The sequence below is a fragment of the Metopolophium dirhodum genome, chromosome 2 (genome assembly GCF_019925205.1).
Source record: "Metopolophium dirhodum isolate CAU chromosome 2, ASM1992520v1, whole genome shotgun sequence".
NCBI lineage: Eukaryota > Metazoa > Arthropoda > Insecta > Hemiptera > Aphididae > Metopolophium > Metopolophium dirhodum.
In genome coordinates, this window is record NC_083561.1 from 18,634,623 (window position 1) to 18,649,299 (window position 14,677).

Here is a 14,677-nt window from a genome sequence, read left to right on the forward strand (position 1 = left end):
TAATACCTAGGTAATTAATTACCACATGGATCATTAATAGGACTATTATATGATACCCATATGAAGTGGCTCGGGATGAAATAAAGTGGTTTATTGATGAAAGGACATCAATAAAACATTATTTATTGTGTTTTTCGATTGATACTGTGGCATGTCAGGAATGGGCTGTTAGAGGGTGGTTTGAGTGCAAGGATTCATAATATAAATATACCTACCTATTATTAAAAGATTTTCACTTAAATAAACACTTAGATAAGATTATGATTTTTGTTCTTGACACAAATATGTAACAATTCCATTATAATAATTGTATTATATTAATAACTATTGTTTGCGCTGCAGTGTAAATCGCACATTATAATAATTTTAACGTTAGCATATCAGAGTGTACCATGTATCAATGGCGCGTGCCGTACAGCGCTAGTTTTCAATTACCGTCCACCACCCACTGATACGGCGGTTGCGCTTCCCATATCACAAATTGTCTATCAGTTATCACTCTCATTATTTTCAGTTTTGTTTATTCGGGTGAAACTGAGGTATCGTTTCATACTTCATTTCATTCGCAATAAAAGGAACCGTGCTTCCACTCAGTTTTCATCTTCGCTCTCTCTGCGTTGTGCCGTCAACCTATCAACATCTCTAAGAATCATAACAATTATCATCACTTGTTGCATCATTTCACACCTTCAATAACCACATGGTTGAAAACAGTCCAATGCCATTCAAATTGTACCTTTGGTGCAATTATTACATTTTCCTGTAAGTATCGTTCACGACCATTTCAATAACCATCTCTAATATCATTGCCCCTTTTAGGATTATCCATTAGACAAAACGATTGGAAATTTACTATTGTCCATGTTCGCTGTGAATTGTATGTGTTGTATTGTGTTCAACGTTGTGCGGTTAGGTTAGGTTAGGCTAGGTTCACCTATGTTATTCTTGTTATATTCTTGTTATTTAACTACAGAACCCAGCATTCCAGCTAACCATAACCTCACAAAGGTAGGTGGTGCACCACAACATTATTATATGGCCAAATAGGCAAATAAGATTTTTCATTATTATACCAAATATTATTGTATTGTTATTATTATTATTATTATTATTATTATTATATTGTCAATTGGGGCACTGTTGCCAGAACTATCAATTGTTTATTCATTAATATGTTATTACATATTTAACATCATTATAAATATTATATTGTTTATGTCCTGTGGCTTATAGGCATATTATATTATTATGTACACCTTTATAACTATTGTTATTTATATTGCCTAACAAGCAAATGTTGATATTATAGATTTATGCATTATACTGACACTTTTGTTTAATCGCAATGCAAAATATGTGAAATAAATATCTGCTATACATACCTAATTATACAGTCCACTCCAACTTATTATTACCATTCTAATTTCCTCGCTTAAGGCATCGCTGACTACTATCCAACAGCAGCGGACAAGCTCAACCAACTATATTATATAAATAATACAGGTAGTCTAGCTTTAAAAGTATAAACGATAAAATCTATACTTTTGTAGGGTGGTATATATTATACCGTTCTATAATTAATTAAATAATACAAATAAGAGTTCGGTATAGGTTAAAAATAAGGTTAGTGAGCTAGAAGAAAAGCTCTCTAAGGGATTAAATTAGAATTTAAAAAAAAAAACTCAAACTGAGATAATACATGCATTCGTTAGTTGAATTAATTATTTTTTTGTAATAATAGCTCCCAGGGTTGGAACAAAAATTAAAAATACTGATCAAATCATAATAAAAAATCATGAATGACTAATGACAATTGTATCGTCCTGGAACTGCATCAACTTTACTATCCATACAATGTTTTGGTGTCAGAAAGTTACCCGTAAAAAAAAAATACTAAAATTAGTTCTAATGATAAATAAATTAATAAATGTTTGTTCGTGTTATTACCCAATATCCAAATATGTAAAATTAAAATATCTTAAATTTACCTCTAAGATCATAAATGTCATTGCTTATAAACTATAATTATGTCTAATATACAATATGATTATTTGTTGCATGCAATTAACTTACTTGTAAATTTAGCACAGTTTTTTAGAACACCTGGTAAATTTCAAAATTATTCAATGAATTGTATCAAACAAACAAATCAAACAAATTGTAAAAACTATAATTAATTAGGTACCTACCATAAAATATAATTAATTTATCACTAATTTAAAATGATCCAATCATGGGCCTTTCTATCTTACTAAACATTATATATCATGCTTTTTTTAAGATACTTTCCTAATAGACGATAGCTATGAATCATAGCTATGATCATATATAAATACGGAATTTAGAATTTCAAATTAAGATCAACATTATATAAAAATAGATTCAGAATAAATATTGTTTTTGTGAAATTATCATTTGGGATATTGGGATGATGCCATAATGGTCATTAATCTTGAACTTAATTTAGGAGACACATTATACATCGTTCTTTTAATTTTTTTTAAATACTTAATCATTTACTTCTTCTGTGTCGGGTTTATTCGGCCACTAGGACCATTGTGTCCCACAACTATTTTTCCAGTAATCTAAATACAATGACAAAGTCTTCCAATTTGAATCACCTCCTAATAACTTCCACGCCCCCTTCATTGTGACATCACACCTTATTTTTGGCAATACTAAGTGTCTTGTTTCATCAAGATTCTGTTTCACTACAGCTCTTAGTAATTAGTTTCGTCTACTTATTGCATGTTCTGTGAATTTACCTCAACGATAGTTTATACAATTATTATCTTTTTGTTGTATGTTATTTCTAACTCTCTCTCTTTTTCTTCGTAAGCCTATCTTCTTTTATAACTTCATATTTTATAGGTCCAAACGTGTTCGTAATATTTTTTTTTTGTAGTATTAACAATTTATTTTCATATAATTTACCAAGCGTGCATGTTTCCATGGCTTGTAACCGAAAAAATAAATTTCGATTTCGATTTCGGTATTGGTTATACTCGTGCCGGCGAGAGAACGCTTCTCGTTCGCGCATCCAAATAACGGGGCTTCGCGGTTTCGTACCCAAATTCCACTGAACCACTTAGTCGCAGCCGTAAATTCCCCACTCATTACGCGAGACCAGCGGCTAATGTCAGCGACGGTGGCGAAGGCCAGAGTTGACGGCGGCCAGCGTTCGGGAAGGTTTACTGGTGGGAATGCGCAAGATCGGACAAATTTTGGTCGCCGCCCAGAAGCGTTCTCTCGCTGGCACGATTATGCCGGTTTATATTTTTTCGATTTTAATAATTTCAATTTTGAATACCGGTTTTAAATTTTTTTTTGTTTTTAATTTTGAATATAGGTTTTAAATTTTTAAGTTATTCAATAATTTATATTAATTTTGATTTTTAATACTATTCAAAATCGGTTTCAAACCCTACTTTTTTTATGAATATTCACTAAAATTGGGTATACAATAAAGGTATACCTTGACGAAATATTAGTCATTACTAATAGGTAACTAATAAGTAACGACTACTAGTCAGTAATGATAAAATCAGTTACATCGATGGAAAAAGTTTTTATCAAATAAATATATAAGAATAAAAGATAACTACTTCTTAGGACTCAGGTATCAAATCACTTTTTATTTTACTTCAGTTTATGAAAATAATGTGTACACTGCACAAAGCACAAATTCACAATATTATTATAATATCAATATGGCATTACGGACAACTATTATTCGTCGAATTTATTCTAGATTTATGTTTGGATTTTAGATTTTGCATTAGTAAACAAAATATGGCATAAAAACATGGTTTCATAATTCAAGTAATACGGCTTATCGAAGCAATTTAAAGTAAAAATACCAATTATAAAAATTATAGAAGAGAACTCTTTTAACAATCATAAACAGCCTGATTTTCGATATTTTTATTAATTAGTTAAATAATTAATTGATGAAAAGTATAAAAAAACGTTAATTTACCATGCGATATTTGATGATTGGAACACGATATCAAAAATCGGGCTCTTTACGATTCTAGAAAAAATTCTAATTTATTACTGTATTTATACTGTAAAATATAGACCCAACGATCTACCTCAGACGAGAGTAGCCGGCGGGGGAACGTCAGCCTGGCGCCAGGGCGCCCTGAACTTAACCCGTCGGAGGGATGCGACCGCGTCACAAAGGCGTGAAGTAGCCGCCCTCGAGAAATATGGCTAAAGGTGTAAAAACCCCCGGGGGAATGGTCTTATACTCCCCGTCACACAGTTGTTTACAATGTATTTATACTGTAAAGCCGTTATTACTGAATTAAAAAACCATGTTTTTCGGTAAAAAAAACGTTTAATTACGATCGTCATGTGCTACGCCTGCAAGCAGCGACAACGTTCGATACTAGGTGTTCATACCACCGCCCCGCGCGCGATAACGGCAGTACCGCACCCTTAGATCATATACAATGGATAGAGCCATGGTCTATAGATTACATACAACATAAATGATAAACATATTAGCGACGAGTCACCGCCACTCGTGTGTTATGTGGCCACTAATGCACCTGCGCTAGCTCTACTGCGCATGCGCTTTTAATTAGTTGTAACTAGGCGCATGTGCAGGTCAGCTAGCGCATATGTAGTAAAGGTCACATAACCAGTGAGTGGCGGCGACTCGTCGCTAACATGTACATCAAAATATTGAGCTGTGGCTCCTTCCACTGTATATGATCTAAGACCACACCGAAGGTAAAAACAGGTTTTCTATCGCAGCCATGCGTCCGTATATAATTTATAAATACCAAGATAAGAAAATGATTATTAGTAAATTAATTAATATTAATTGTGACAAATATTATTTATTTTTGTTTGATTTTATATTTTGTATTCGTATCCGAATTTTATACAAATAAAAACTATATTTTTGTTCTTCAAGTAATACGTGTTACTTGTCGAGCTGGCTATAACAACATCACGCCACCTAATTAGCCCACCGATGCTGCCATCGGATCGGATTAGTGCTGAACACAGCACTAACAGCCATCATATGACGTCAATCACCCTCTCCTTAATCATGGCATGTCCCATATAAATAGAGGCCTTTTTCTCAAAGGACTTCAGAGTAACTAGAGAAGTAGTTATCCCAAACTTACAGTACTTGTTTGGGTGGCGGACTAGTAACAGTTGCATTTCCGTCAACATTAAGTACATTCCCAGTTATAGTTTAACTTACAATACTCTCCGGCAGAATTATATATTCTGTCGACAAGCCCTAAAACCTAACAAATCTAATTATTTTTATTGTGTAATAAACATTTAATCATATTTAATACATTGTGTTTGATATTCATTTAACAAACGTTATACCTCTTCCAATTCAATACATGACGTGTGCGTGCCTTCGTCGTTAAAGAAGCGTGCAGTAAACAAGCAGGTGACAGCGACAAGTTACTACATACGGCTATTGTAAAAATTGTAGAGGAGTACGTTTATTTTCATACTATTTTTGAACAATATTATGTGAAATAAATAACACAGCATCTGACATATTATACACTATAATATTATGAACCTATAACCTATGTAAGATATTTTTATTTGATTTAACTATGAGTTAATATTTAACAAATAATAGTATAACCAATGTCCAATAACTATTCATTTTATGTCATACCTTATATGAAAATCATTATTTCTAAACAAACTAATACACTTCCACGATTAACAAAATATTGTTTTTGGTGTTTGAAACAAGTTAATATATTTTTGGAAACGGCTATCTAATTTTTTCTGCCACAAGGTGTAAAGTGAGATGCATAAGTTATTGACTAGTTGTAATATCAGCTCACCTGCTCATATTTAATATAAAACTTAGACAATTATTTTATGTTTCATAATTTGTAATAAAAACAGCACCTTCCTAAGTTCTACATTTCTATTAACCTAACGTAAGTGTGGTACTAGTGTACTACTGTACTACGTTAAAGTGGAACGCCTCCTCAACGACGAACGCATGGACTTACAAAAATAGACGGGCTTCCGCTATCGCTTATATTTTCTTACTGTTTTGGTTTCGATATTGATTATTGGTTTTAATTTTTTTCGATTTTAATTTAAATTTTGAATACCGGTTTTCAATGTTTTTGATTTTGATTTCGATATTGATTACTGGTATTGTATATTTAAGGTTTCCATTTTGATTTTGATTTCGATTTCGGTTTTTAACGCTTTTAACCGGTATTCAAAATCGATTTTGGAATCAGTTTCAAGCCCTACATGTTTCATACCCATGCAATGTTTTTTGTACGAAATTCTATACGAAATTCTTCTTTTTATATAAGATTATTTATATCATAAATATTCTAAGATACAATTAGCTTAGGTACTAATAATTAACTAAAAATATTACCTTCACAAGAACCTAAAAAAAAAAAATTATTATTCAACCTTGTCTATTAACTAAAAATTATTTAAATATTATTGCAAATATTTAACCATCTGTTCGATTTATTTGAATACACTGTACATAATTTAATTTTTAAACAACTACTTATAATAATTACGTTTTAAAACCTAAAGAACAAAATTTATTTAATATATTGTTGATAAAATTATCTCATTGCTACCTAGTTAATTGAAACAAAATCAAATTTCAATATGTCAAACAAATATCTTCAAATAGGTTATAATATTTGGAATTTGTAACATATATCTATACTTCAGCCGATATAATATAATAAGTTTATACAAATATAATGACAGCATATTATATATTAAATCGTATAAAAATATGCACTTTTTAAAACATCTTTAGGTATAACATTATTATTAACTATGTTAATTATTAATTATGTTGAATTAAAAAGTAAAACATGTTATAAGTTCTGTTTGTCTTTAGACTATCATAAAATAACAATAATTGATGTTCGTTTATAAATTAATTCAAAGATTGACAAAATACAAATTATAACACAAATTCTTTTTTAATAAATCAATCCTTACTCATTAATGCACCTCTTGTCAAATGATGTTCACCTGCTATAACGCAAACTATAATAACATTAAATATAAACATTTTTAAAAACTGTTTTAAAAAAACCATTTTGATTTAATATAAAAAAAAAATAATAAAAATTCAGTGAACGTTGAATAATAAATGAAATAAAATATTACTTCTCGATTTCTTTTATAAGCGATATGTTCCTATTCGGTACTTCCTCAGCACACAATAAGTTGTTTATTTAGTAACAACTAATACAATATAACAACAGAATAATAATATAATTTTCTGTAGAACACCATTATTATTATTTTTTTTAATACTTTAGTAAATAATGTGTGTTAATCAAGATGTAAGCCAAACTCGTACAGGTGGCGTACCGTGGATTGAGGAATGAACTCAGGTGTAATAAAGTATAGACTTGGTTTAAATTATAGTTGTATTTATTATTGCTGTTTTCTTCAGAGGAAAATTATGCTAAGTTTGAAATGGTATAGTGTTATCCTGACTCTCGTGAAGGTGCTCGCTCAAGGTCAGGGGTAACACGTCTGAATACAGGCCGTGTCGGGGGCTTCTTTATAGTCCCAACCATGCTCCCCCTGTCTATCAATGAGAGTATCTATGTTCTCACGGACGTCGAGTCTGTCCCCAAACTTCCATGAAATACTAACGTCCCACGCCGAGTCCGAGCAACGCATTTCGTTTCTCGGTTGAGTAATATTTGATAATATTATGCACTATATTCACCATAATATTGTAATATGAATATTATAGTGTATTAGTATATTATTTATCATTAGTTTAAAATATAAAAAAAGCTGGTAAGTGAATGTCGCTCTGCTGTACAGTAGGTTACAAGTGGTTCAATGTATAATGAATTGCATTAAACTTGAATCCATAGTATCAATATATCATAGTATTCATATAATATCATTGTATAAGAAAAATGATTTTGAGCGGATACCTCAAAGCCTGTAAGTTGAATTAATATTATAATATTATACGTATTATTATAATATTACTAGCTCTAAGTGAACCTCGGGGAGGGTTAAACTCACTGAGAGTGGGTACCGATTTTAGATACAATGTCGTTGGAATTATAAAAGTCGAAAAGGCTGTAAGACGAACGTTTAGGATTTGTGATAAGGATTAGTGATATGAATTGGAGTTGTAACGATTATCGTCATCGACATCGTACATTACTCCCTACATTGAGGACGGCTAATATGCTGAGTGTTAGTAATGACAAATGTGTATATATGTATGAAATATATATTAAGCTGACGCGATGTTTAGCTCACATCGTGTAAATAACCGACCGGGACGCCTGGTGGGAGTCAGTGATGATAGAGTCTACAGTGAGGTAGTCGATAGAATATAGTCGGCGATTGATAGTTGGATGGTCAAGAATGAAGAGTCATAGTCGGTGGTCGGTAGTGGAACTCGAGGACTGACAACGACCTGAAGAGGACCTGCGGGCGACCGGTTCAACCCACATTTGGACATCGGCACCCACGACACACCATGGCCCGATCGGTAGCCCGGAGTTATAATTTATAAGTATACTTTCGATGTTGTAACTTGTATTAGATAATAATAATACATTAATATTCAGATATACATATATATATATATTACGTTGAGTACTTGCTTCACATAAGGTAACCCTGATCCCTAGTAATAATATCACACACCGAGGTCGAGTCTCCGAGACCTCGTTAATATAAACAGAACGACACCTGAACGGGTAAGAGCCCAGGTGAAAAAAATATTAGAGAACCAGACTCACAGGTAGAATTAGAAAATAAAGGTACCGATACGGTTGGACGTGGCCCAACAGTTAGAAAATCTGTCAACAAAAAAAAACTAATCACTTTCACCAATTAAAAATACTGAGCAACCGAATAATTTAAAATTTGAATCTGTAGAGGTAAATCAAAATAATAAATTGGACGCTAGTTCAAAAATTGATAATATAGTTAAATTAAATACGAAAAATAAAATGGCGAGACCTCAACAATTCGTACCTAATATTTTCAACGGTTCGGGCGATGAATGCGTTTTAGAATTTTTCGAGTACTTTAACGTGGTAGCTACTGCTAATGAGTGGTCTCCGCAAATAAAACTAACTTACTTGCCATTATATTTAAAAAATTCCGCTTATAAATTGTACAAGACATTAACAATTAATAACTGAAATCCGACTTATTTTGATGAAATAGAACAAATATTTAAGGAAAAATTTGCATCACCGGCTAGGAATCGTATGTTAAGAAACAAATTACGAAATAAAAAATTATAATCGACAGAAACAATATCGGAGTTCTTAGCAGATATTTTATACTTAATTAGTCAAACAAATTGCACCATTCCTGAGACCGAGAAAATTGATATAATAATAGAGGCACTAACACCAGAATATTATAACACCGTAACTATTATGAATAATGACACTTTAGACAACTTGGAAATTAATTTAAAGAAAATAGAAAATTCGAAATTGATGCGCACAGATTTTCAAAATATAAGTTCTGTAGATATTGACACTCTTAGGAAAGAAAATGAATTTTTAATATCTAAAATAAATAATATTAACAATGGTAATAGAAATTTTAACCAGAAAAAGAAATTTAATAATAATATGCATGTGAATAGTCCTAGCCCATATCACAATCTTCAAAATAATCCAAACAATGCATTCAATAATAATATGTGCAATTACGACCCATGCAATAATAACAATATTGGTTATAGTAATCAAAAACAGAATTCAAATAATTCATTTAATCCAAACAACAATTTTAATAATCAAATGTATAATGCAAATGATTCATTTATTCCAAACAATTATTTTAATAATCAAAATTATCACCCAAACAATATTATTTTTTATCCAAATAATAATTTATTACAACACAAATAATGAAATTAGACCGAATCAATATATAGATCCTAATAAACACTTCAATCGAAAAAATACATATAACCCTCCAAATCATTTTAATAGTAATAATGGCTATTTACAACCAAAGTGGAATGATAGGTATAAAAATATGCCTAACCAAAAAAGTCAGCAATATTATAAAAATAATGTGTTTAATAGTAATCAAGGTGCAAATTTTAACGAACAAAACGTAGGCCAAAATTATCAAAATCCATCGCATGATACAAAATATGGTATCAGTCAAAATAATGTAGACGTAAATAACGTGATGAATCAGCACACTATCGGTCAGGTGCCTGATAATGATGCACGTAATTTGAATAAAACATATTTTCATAATAATCAAAAAAACTAGTAAGGCAAGAGAGAGTGGCTAGACTCCCTCTGTGCCAGCAAAAAAATTCTAACAATAACATTTCTAGTACAACATTGTTGGAAACAATAATAGCGAAAAAATATAAAAATGACGAAACCTTATTTTCAATTCCAAAACAATTTAAAAACTTAAAAATTAACGAAAAGCATAATGAAATTGATATTAATAAAAACACTGACATAGACGATTATAATATAGATAGTTTATTCAATGAAAAAAAAGTAGCAGTCATGAGTGACCATAATATTCATCACAAATTCGCAAGTAAAAATTCAGTAACTGTTGAACAGCAAAAAAATAATGACAATACGATACAAAAATGTATAACGACGTGTAATCCGACCTCGGTTCCGGCAGCATTCGAACCAGGTCAAAGACTTGAGGTAGTAGGAAAAATTGAAAACGTAGAACATAATTTTGTAATAGACACAGGGGCCACTGCGTCTATAATTAATGCCGACAATTTACCAGTAGGAATCACTCCAAAGGCAATCGATTGCGTAAAGCTAATTACGGCAAACGGTTCCGATTTAGAACTACTTGGTATTATTAATACAATTGTTGTGTTCGAAAATATTAAATTCCCTATTAAATGCATGGTAGTTAGGAACTTAGTTGGACCTAGTTTAATAGGTACAGACTTTTTAAAATTATATCAAGCAAATATACATTTTGTTAATAAACAGATAGTTTTAACAGGTGATAAAGGTTTAGTTGTTTTGGAATTCGATCAAAAACGTATAACGTCAGATAATATTAAATTGAAAATTGAAAAAATAGTTGATGAAACTTCATTAAATAAGGATACGGATAATGACAACAAAATTGAAAAAATGAGATATTTAATATTAATTCAGCCAACGTTACGTGAAACTGTTAGATGTAGTAGTAAGTGGATTGAGGTCCCGGGAGACGGATTTTGTGCAATATATGCGTTGACAGTAATGCTGGCGCACGAAAATATTTATGTAACAGCAGAAACCATTTTCCATTTACTTGATTTAAATTTACATGAAAAACCAATTTGGTTAGACGGTGAGGACGTAGCAGCAGTAGCTGATTTTTATAATTTCAATTTAATAATCATATGCCCAAATTACGAAAATTCTAAAAAAACTGCAGGCTTAGGGTTTTATAAACCAGGTAGGAAATTTCTAGTAGTTTTTTTTGAAAATGATCATTGGACACCAGGATGTTATGACAAAAATAATGATAATCCCGACCTAGAAATTACACAAGTTACTTTTACGCATAATTTTCGTTCTCTTTACTAAGGGAAAGGAAAATGTTAGAAGCAATCAAGTTACCCGAAACCGAGGTAATAAACAACCTACTGTACAGCAGAGCAACATCCACTTACTCACCTTTTTCATTTTAAGAAGTAAGTTAAGTTAATTTATTTTGTTATTAATTTTATTCTATTTCACTATTTCAGTCTATTTCGTTTTCATGACAAAAAATATTTATTGTTTTATTGAATTGTTTAAAGTTAAAAATGTTTATCATTCGAATCTAACTTATATGGAAATACTTAATAAAGTATAAACACTATAGTCTATAATTTAGTTTTGGGTTGGAAAAAAAATTAAGTACCTACCTACGCTAGCGTTGTACAAACAAATTAACTTTTTTTTAACTTAATAAAAAGTTAACAAAAAGTTTGTATTAACTTTTATCTTAACTGAGTGAACCTATAGTTAAATTAACGTTTAACCTTTAATTTTTTGTTATTGGTGTATATAAACTTAACTTAACTGAGTTAAAAAATAATCATTAACTTGCCCAACCCTGAAAATTACATTTTACGGTGAGGTTGATCTAATTCTCGAATACACAATCTCGAGAGCCCTCCGAACACCTGGAGGAAGGTAGTAGCGTAATTTTACTATTTTAACATCAGATTTTGATATAATTATCGAAAGGAGTAGTTTTTATATTTATCTTATTTTTACATTATTACACTATTCAAACGTCTATCTAAACGAATAATTAATTGAGCAATAAATTGAGGGGTTGAAATCCAAAACGTACTATTGCTTAAATTGACAAATTCTAGTTAGGTATCAATTGATATGGAAAAAAATATCGATTACATAGATTGGCGTCGTCAGAATAGATCAAAACGTACTATTTCCTGGTCAAATTTGCGATTCAAAATGACTGGTTAATCCAAAACGAACCTTTTCCGTACATAAAAATGATATTTAGGAAATCTAAAGTACTTTTTCCAGTCTTCCGTAAAAACGTACTATTGCCCATGTTAAAATAATAGGAACAAATCATTAACTATATCAAAACAAACTATTTCCAAAATGTACTTTTTTATGGTATGCCAAAACGTACTTTTACCCGTAAGATTATACGTATACCATATACCTACAGGGTGATTCATTAAGCGTAAAACACTCATTATCTAAAAAAGTATTAATGTTTTAGAAAATATTTTTTTTACATAGTTTCAAGTTGTTAAAAAACAACGTTTTTCTTAAAAATCATATTTTTAAATATTTTTTTAAGTTTTTTTACTTTTTTGAATGACAACATAGAGTTTTAATTTCATTTTCCAAAGCAGAATATTTTTTTAAGTATTTTGATACATAAAAATCGAATTTAGGACGAGTTTTTTATATATTATAAGTATTTAAAGTTTAGTCAAGCGGAGTAGTGGACAAATATTTTACGTGGTAAGCCCATACCACTCCACACCGCCCATCAAAACTTTAAATACTTATCTCAGAAACTACTCGCCCTAAATTTGATTTTTATGAATCAAAATACTTAGAAAAATATTCTGTTTTGGAATATGAAATTAAAACTCTATGCTGTCGTTCAAAACAGTAAAAAACTTAAAAAATTATAAGGATAATTATTTTTTATATATTTTTTTAATAAAAACGTTGTTTTAACTTGAAATATGTAAAAAAATATTTTCAGAAACATTAATACTTTTTAAGATAATGAGTGTTTTACGCTTAACGAATCACCCTGTATAAGGAAGTAAAAATGTTATTCCAAACGTACTAAAATTTAGTTTTAAAAATTTAATTTAAGTTTTCAATTAAATTAAAAATATAACTCTAGAATATTTAACACATTTGAATCGTTTTAAATATAAAAAAGTGAGTGCTGTCATGGGACACCCGGTAGAAACGAAGTTTCTTTTCCAACAAATATTATAGATTACAAATACATTTTATGGATTTCCACTTTTTTGCCCAGCATTCCGGGGTTCCCATTTTACGGCCCGCTGGACGGAAAAAGGTCGCTTTCCAACGCTCCGATCGCGGTCGAAAATCAAACTTTCGGTGCAGGCGTGACAAAATAGTATATTGTGTGGCAAGTGAGCTATTTCAGTCGCGGGCAACGTGTATGGCACGAGCCACACATACAATTTTTTGTCACACCTCTGCATTCATCGATCACGGCAAAGGTAATGCAAGGTTCTATGCAACAACTACTAGATCATAATTCTACGACAACAATATTACTTGAAAGAAACGATTTGGTTTTTTTTTTATTTTAAGCGTCACGAATGGAGTAGGTTATAATATGAATATAAGATGTAACCAATAGTTTATGTTTTATAAGGACCGTGATATAGATTTCAGTGTCTGGTTGTGCCCCGATACGCGTGTGATATGTGCGCCCAGCACTTTTGAGGATTTCCACTTTACCGTCCGGCACTTTTGGGGATTTCCACCTTACCGCCGGCACTTCTTGGGATTTCCACTTTACCACCCGCTGGACGGAAAAAGGACGCTTTCCAACGCTTTAACTGCTATCGAAAACCAAACTTTCGGTGCAGGTGTGACAAAAAATATATATTACCTAGTACCTACGTACAATTCAATACTTATATAGTTATATATATATTACATACTTATTACATGTATATTTGTACATAAAAAAATAATATAATTATAATAATTATAAATGCATAATATGCGTATTGTAGGATGTATTATCAATAATTATATTATCTATATACGCAAGATATTTATAATCAATCTATCGCGGACCGTCTCTACAACTTACCGCTCCGGCTTTTTTTTTTTTCGTTGCATCCTACCAATTGATCTAATAATGCGATAAAATTTCAGAAAACTGATCTAAATTCGTTAGAATGTCTATTTGAGATCTGTCAGTCCACATTTTAAGATTTCTGTTTTAAATTCCAAATAAATCTCGAATACTCAACGTTTGAAAATTCTGAAATTTCAAAATATTCAAGGTAAATTTTTAGAGGTTGGGGGTGAACTTGGAAAAAGTGGACAAACCAATTTCAAATAGACATAATAACAAATTCAAATCTGTTTTAAAAAGTATTATTGCGTTACTAGATCGATCAGTATATATGATGGAATAA